This window comes from Vombatus ursinus, unplaced genomic scaffold (genome assembly GCF_900497805.2).
Source record: "Vombatus ursinus unplaced genomic scaffold, bare-nosed wombat genome assembly UNPS02010394.1, whole genome shotgun sequence".
Classification (NCBI taxonomy): domain Eukaryota; kingdom Metazoa; phylum Chordata; class Mammalia; order Diprotodontia; family Vombatidae; genus Vombatus; species Vombatus ursinus.
Genome location: NW_020950172.1, coordinates 3,094,898 through 3,103,263, shown reverse-complemented (window position 1 = coordinate 3,103,263; position 8,366 = coordinate 3,094,898).

The following is an 8,366-nucleotide window of genomic DNA, read 5'->3' as shown; positions in this document are numbered from 1 at the left end:
AAGAAGAAGAAAGAGAATTAGGAAGAAGAAAAGGAGGAGGAGGAGGAAGAGAAGAAGAGGAAGAAGAAAAAGAACAAGAAGAAGGATGAAGAAGAAAGATGAAGAGAAGGAAGAAGAAAAGGAGGAAGAAAAGGAGGAGGAAGAAAGAAGGAAAGAAAGAGAAAAGAAAGAAAGAAAGGAAGGGAGGAAGGAAGAGAAGTAAAGAAGGAAGGAAAGAAAAATTTGTGAATTCTAGGTCTTCAAACTTGCATTTTATTCTTTGATTCCTGTTACCATTTTAGAATTCATTATTAAGAGTTGGCTAATAAGTCAATCTAGAAAAAGAAATTATCATCACCCAAATCCACATAGGTTAATCAAGAACAGATCATTCATAATAATGTTATTTAATTTGATGACAAGTTTACTAGACTACAGAAAAGGGGAAATGATGTAGATTTATTTAACCATGATTTTAGTGAAATTTTTGATAGAATAATTCATTCTATTCCTGTGAAAAGATTGGAGAGAGGTGGGCTAGACAATAATATAATTAGATGAACGTACAGCTGTTTGAATGATTAGACTCAGAGAGAATTGATAGTTAAGCATTGCCTTGGAAGGCTTCATATCCTGAAGTGGCCCAATGATCTGAACTTATCACAATGATAATCAACATCTTTATCAGTGGTTTGGATAAAGGCATCAATGGCGAGTTTATCAAATTTTCCAATGACGTAAAGCCTAGGTGTGGGTGGAAAGATAACTACCAACTTTGCTAATGAAGTCAAGATCCCAAAAAGATACTGATGAGATCGAGCATTAGGATGAATCTAAGAAGTTGGAGTGCAATGGGTGGAACATGTTATTCTTCATTGTCTTTTGAAAGTCACCTTACAAGCAGGAATGGAGGAGATGTGGTTAGACATCACTTTGAAAATATTCTTGTGGATTTGTGGGAAGGCATATTCAATTTTACTTACCAGTGTGCTAAGGGAGACAAAACAGCTGATAGGGTTTTGGCTTGCATTAAGAAAGCCACAACTTCTCAGAAGGACGAGGTTGGATTCCTCATATCCTCTGCCCTGGGTGTGTCCCTCTGGAGTATTATTTGGTTCTGAGTGCCACAGATCACAAAGGCAATTGACAAACTGGAGAACATGCCAAGGTTGGCCGCCAGGATGGTGAAGATCTTCCAGTTCATGCCATGTGACAATTTGTCGAAGTAAATGGGCATGTTTATGCTAAAGAGAAGAGAAGATTCAGGAAGATGATAACTGCAAGAGGAAGATAACTTGTTCTATTTGAAACCAGGAGAAATGAGGAGAGCTGCAAAGAGAAAACTTCAGCTTTTATGGTTAGGTAGGGATTCTAAAATGTAGCAATCTGCAAATGCTCACTGGGCCACCTCAGAATGTCATAGCTTTGCCATCACTGGAGATTGCCAAGCAAAGGCTGGGGGATTCCTTTAGTCTACTTTGGAGAAGATTCTTTCAAGTGTATGGGTTAGATTGATGGCTATCAAGATTCATTCCGACTCTGACATTGCATGAGTCCCAGATCCATTGGTTAGCTACTTGAAAATTGTCCTTAACCTCAGTGATTTACCATTTCTTATTTGTGAATCCTCATCCCTCTCCACTCCATGTATCTTAAATGTTGCAGAAAATCATGAAATCAATCTTTTTTTTTTGATGAGGAGTTGGGGTTAAGAGACTTGCCCAGGGTCACACAGCTAGTAAGTCTCAAGTGTCTGAGGCTGGATTTGACCTCAGGTCCTCCTGACTCCAAGCCTGGAGCTCTATCCACTGCACCACCTAGCTGCCCCGATCTGTGTTTTTTTCATATATGTACTCATGGAATATAACCTCTTCTGGGCCCTCACTGCAGTACAACATTATTTGTATCCTACTCTTACTGATGTCATATCTTTTTCCCAAAAGTGACAGTTCAAAGTTTTTCCTTCTTTTTTTCTCTTTCCAAGCCTTAATCATCTACACACACACCCATCCACCCACCCACACCCACACCCACACCCACACACACACACACACACACACACACACACACTTGGTGGTGACTGAATGTAGTCTTCACCAAGGACTCCTCCCTCATCCCTCAAAACTTAACATGAACCTTACCTTTCCCTTCCAGAAGATCACAGGTATGCAGAGTCCTCCTTTTTTTCTATCTCCAGTATTCCTTGTCCTGCTTGTTGTTCCTACTCATCCTCACCTCTTCCAAGATCTCTCAAGAAGCCGTTCCCCACCTCTCCTGGATTGTCAATGTATGTTATAAGTGCCTTCTTGCAATATGCCTGTAATTATACTATTAAACTATACTATTTTCCCAATTTAACAATAAGAAAAAGTCACATTTCTAGAGTGCTTTGAGGGTTAGAAAGTGCTTTATAAATATTATCCCAGTTTATGCTAACAACAACCCCAGGACATGGGTGGGATTATTCTTCTCATTTTACAAATGAGGGAAGTGAGAACCTGTCTTCTGGTCACCCAGCTGCCTTCCATCTTGCGACTTCCAGAATCCCCAAGTCACTTTAAAGCATTGTCTAGTCAAGGTCTTTGGTGCTGTCATTGTTCTTATTGTTATTCATTTTTTTAAAGTTAAGTCTGACTCTCTGTGACCCCATTTGGGGCTTTCTAGGCAGAGATACTGAAGGGGTTTGCCATTGCCTTCTCCAACTCATTTTACAGATGAGGAAACTGAGGCGAACAGGGTGTGAAGTGACTTACCCAGGGTCACAGTGTCTGAGGACAGATTTGAACTCAAGTCTTTCTGACTACAGGCCCAGTGCTCTATCCATTGTGCCACCTAGCTGCCCAGTCAATACCTTTACTTCTTGAAAATTCACTCTCTTCACTTATCCAATCTAGTTCCTGTTCCCCCCACCCCACCACAGAAATTGCTCTGATAAGCTTCACTTCCTCCTTTCAAGTCATGCCCTCCTTAGCAACTGCTTTTTTCTCTGTGGGAAAACTCTTTTTCCTGGGGCCCTGCTCTCCTCACTACCACTTCTGAACCATTATTTCAAGAAAGACAGTCACATACTTCATTTCATTTTTCATTCACCAGGGGTCTTTTACATAGCTTACTAACTGCCTTGCCACTACAAACATACCCTTTCCTCCTCACCTGATCAAATCAACCCTGCCGTATCTGGAATTTTCAGCACCAAAGTGTCCCTCCCTGCCCACCACTCTTCTGTGTATGTTGCCTTTTGCATGAAAGTATGAGCTCCTAAAAAGCAGGGGTTGCATTTGTTTTTTTATTTGTATCTCAGTATTTGTCACATAGTAAGCAATTAATAATTTACTTCATCCATCCATCTATTCATCCATTCAAAATTGCTAAGGAATTCCAAATCCCCAAATCCAGTACCTTTTTTTCAGTGCTTATCTACATTGACTTCTGACCCTATTGCCTCTTCCATTTACTCAATATTATCCTCCTTTGATTTACTCTCACACTTTCTCCACAACCTCTGTTTCTTTACTGGATCTTCATTCCCTTCCATACTTCTCAAGGAACATACAACCCCACTATCTTTTCCCTAAGCATCCATCCTTGGTCTTTCCTCTCCTCACTCTAGACTTTTTGTTCAAAATGTCACTCACCTCCAGAACTTCGACCATTACTTCTAAATAGCAACTACTACATCTTTAGCTCCAGATCTGACCTCTCTTCTCAGCTCTAGATCTGTTTCCATAACTTCCTATGGGACATATCCACATAAATATTTCAGCAGGCCTAAAGCTTAATGGAAGCCCAGCCAATTGTGTTTCTACATAGCTTCTTTTTTTTTTCAAACTGGGCTTCTTTGTCCTCTAAACTTGTCTTAGCAGTTCCTTATATAAGCTCTGTGTCACCAGTTTTTGCCCAGAAGATTATACATAATAGATGCCATATTAATGCCCATTACACATATGGCTGAAAGCATAAAATCCTTTTGATATTTCCCTCAACACCCCATCCCAAGCTATTCCTCCCAACTTTAGGGACCTCAATGGCCAATTTAGAGAGTAAGGGAATCAAATCTAATTGGTGGCAGAACTGAGTCTAGAATGTGATAGAATTCCATTAGAGACTGACCTGCAAGCTGGCATTGAGACACTAATGACTACTCTTAGGGTTTGTTCATTCAACTAATTGTAAATCCAACTGACTCTAGTATAATATAGTGTACACATCTACATCTTGTCCATAAGGATAACTTGGAGATGTTTCTAAATGTCTTTCAAAAATATACTGTATCTAAACAGGTATGACCTTTACTGTATCTAAATAAGTACCTGTTTTTATGAGTCTGGTAACCTCATGAAAAAATCCTCTTGGCCCCAGAGCAGCCCTTCACATGTTTCTTGAGAGCGTTGTGACCCAACTAACTTTATTCTTGTTCAGGATGAACATCTTGCTAATGTACTCAATGAGCCTGGAAGGGCCTGGAATAAAGAGTCCATATGGTATTGTCTTGACTCCTCCACAGGCTACCCTGGGGCAGCACCCTTTTCAGGAATCCATCCAGTTCTTGTCAAATGGACTCACACAAATACAGCCACAGCAAGCTAGAACCCAGGAACACACCTCAGCTTTTATGCTATCAGTCTATGATGTTGCTGGCTTGGTTTTTTCCTAATTGTGCTGCAATAAAACTCTTCCAAGTATCATTAAAAAATCCATGTGAGGTCCTTGAGTTCAGCATTTTGCACTAGCTTGTTTTCATTAGCAAAGACATTTGCATGAGTGCAATGGGTTATTGGCTATGCCCTAGCAAAGAACTTGCCAGGCTCCATTACATCACTCTGGGGAACTCTTTGAGGGTAGTTTTGCCAGACTAGGAGACAGGCACTGAGGGGCCCTAGTACATGAACAGGAAGTGGGACATGGAAGGCTCATTTCAATACCATGGATGCAAGCTGCCTGGGACTGAGTATAACAGAGCAACCCAGTTCCCTAGTTGAGGAGATTCACTTTGTAAAGTTTGTTTATTGCTGACTCAATTACTCCATGAGCTGAATGTTTGTCTCAGGGAATGAGTGGAATGTATTCCAAACAATGATTTATTAAAAAAAAAAACTGGTTTGAATTACCTACTGGGATTAGAATGGTTTCCTCACAGGTTATCAGAATCTGGCATCAATGTGGCAACCTCATTTCACCTTTGATGAACAACTTAAAACAAGGTTATTCATTACCAAATATCTAATGTTGTCAGGGTGTCAGCTTCATGGAACTGAACTATCTTTTTCTAACTGCCCAGGGCCAGAAAGCAACATGCCACACACATCTGGACTCACCTGGGGTGGGGTGGGGGGAACATTCATTACCTTGGCCTCTTCTGTATACTGTCAGGAAGGCTGGGAAAATGTGGTTAATCTGCTTTTTAAGACCCTTAAACATGGGAAGACATCATCCTCCACTAATTATTTCCATTGAAGTAGAATCAAACACCAGGGACTAGAGAAGAATATGGATCAGGATGGAGAACTCAAGAACGATGGAGCAAAGAATGGCTTTTCAGAGTAGAAGGTACCATGTTTGTGTAGGAATGTCACACGGGTAAAAGACCAGTCACTGTCTCAGGTATATAGTTATGTTGCAGCCATGGGATCTTTGGGGACTTTTTTCCTGCTTCCTGTCTAATCCATGGATTTACATAGTAGAGTATTTGCTTAAGTGAGACCAAGAGACCCGGTACCTAGGCCTAACTCTGTTACTAAAGTCTTCTCTGGCACTAACACCCTGGGTGCGATTTTGGCAGGTGTAAAATAGGAGGTAGAGTAGACGAGATAAACTCTACAGTCCCTCCCTACGCTCAGTACCATACATTGACTCAATTCACCAAAGATCAGCATTCTTTGGGCCAATATGTCCCTTTGGGGATACAAATAGACTCAACTCAAGTTTAAACAGGCTTCAACTCAAGCAGTTGTGTCTATCACTGCTCTCTCAACATTAGATCTTTCTACAGCACTTGGACCACAGTAGTTAGCACCACAGTCAGAGGTATATTGCACTATGCATTCTTAATGGATATTCTCTACAACCCTTTAGGGCCACTCCAAAGGGTGCCTCCTCCAATTCAATATACAATTTAAATTCAATATAAATTTATTAAATACTTATGGCGTACAAAGTACTGTGCTCAGCATTGGAGAAGTATATAGTTTAAATGAGACAGGTCCTCTGCCTTCAAGCAGATCACTGTCTAGGAGGAAGATAAAACCTAAGTACAATGAGTTGACCCACAAGTTTTTTTTAAATAATTACTATATGCCAGGCACTTGCTATGTGCTGGGAATATAAAGGCAAAATTGAAGCAATTGCTGTCCTCAAACATCCACTCTAGTTGGGGATACAATGTCCACTTAACATGTATGTGCAAACACACATCAACTAGAAGGTGATCTTGGGGTTGGGGAAGGTGAGGGAGGGTACAGCAATCATAGAGGAGAGCACCTGGTGAATGAGGGAGCACCTGATCTGAGCATTAAAGGAAACTAGGGATTCAAAGACATAGCTCACCTTGAACAGTGATCCCAAACATACAAGACATGCAATTATTCCTAAAAAGACAATAGAAATAGAAGAACATTTAAAAACATTAGATAAAGTTGAATGTGAATTACGAGCAAGAAGTTCATCATCAAAAGGTGAGATAAGGAAAACGTGCCCCAAGTGGACATATTTTGCAGCAGGAACTCCAGCTTATGCATTCACTCCTTTCACTGTCACTGATAGAGACACCTCACCTCTTTCCATCCAGCCCCCTATCTAAGAAAGGTTTTAAGTTACTTGCAGCCTGAACTGATTTTGAAGTAGAAACCCAGAGATAAATTATCCCTGTCTCTTCCTCTTCCCTCAATATGACTTCAAGTCTCAGTTGGCCAACCTGGGTTTTCTTTAAGTATTGGTCAACTCCTATATTTCTATTTTTTTCCCTGTTCTATTTGCTGTCATCCTAGCCTTGTGATTTAAAGCATAAGAAAATCTTGTTTTTAAAGCTTTCTTTGGGGGAATCCTAAAGCACAGAAATTAACAATTTCTCTTTTTTAGAACTCATATTTGAATTTGAATTATTGAAGGAGAGGATGTACTGATGAGGTTGTTTTCCATGTTATCTAGTGGAAAATCCCTGGGCTAGGTGAAAGGACATGGGTTATAATATCTGTTCTGTCTCTAATGTACTGTGTAACCTCAGCCAAGTTACTTAAAATTTCTGACTCAGTTTTCTCTTTCGAGAAAGGGAAACAAACTTTCATGAATGATCTCATTGGGTTGTTATGAGAATCAATTTATCATAAGATTTAGGTTCAGGAGGGAGATTGCAATACATTGTCCATATAACATTGCTTTCTTTTTTTTCAGACAGAGACAGATACAGACAGACAGACAGAGACAGAGACAGAGACAGAGACAGAGACAGACAGACAGAGAGAACATGGAAACACCTTTATGCATACCAGATAATGATAATAATAACAAATAAACATGCATTAAGCAATTGTTAGGTGCCAGGCATTGGGCTAAGCACTGGGAATACAAGAAGAGACAAAAAATATTCTCTGCCCCCAAAGAGCTTACCATCTAATGGGGGGAGACAACATGCAAACAAATATATACAAAGCAAGCTATATACAGAATAAATAGGGAATTATTAACAAAGGGAAGGCATTAGAATTAAGGAGTTGGGGAAGGCTTCCTGTAGAAGGGGAAATTTTAGTTGGGACTTAAAGGGAGCCAGGGAGGTCAATAGTCAGAGCAGAAGAGAGAGAGCATTCCAGGTATGGGAGACAGCCAGAAAGAATGCCCAGAGCCAAGCAATAGAATGTCTTACTGGCTGAAAGTCAGAAAGCCAGGATCACTAGATCAAAGAGTGTGTGTCAGGGAGTAAAGTATAAGAAGACTGGAAAGGTAGGAATAGGTCTATTGAGGCCGGGTGATGAAAGGCTTCAAACGCCAAACAGCATCTTGTATTTTCTCCTGGAAGTGATAGGAAGCCATTGGCGTCTATTGAGTAGTCACGATGTGATCAGGCCTGCACTTTAGGAAATAAGAAGAACAACAAATAACCTTTACATAGCACTTTAAGATTCGCATTAATATATTATCATAATGTATAATAACACCGATCTCCCAGGGCAGTCAGGAAAATTAAATGATATAATATCTGTAAAGCACTTAACACACTGCCTGGCACATACTAGATGCTTAATAAATGCTTTTCCTCTTCCCATTCTGTTTCCACCCACCCCCAAGCTGATAAAAATCTAAGACTCATGTCCAGATGTTCTCATTCCAGGCCCTGGCCCCTCTCCATCAAACCACACTTTATCTCAATTCCCACACTGCCATTCATTGCTTTAAAA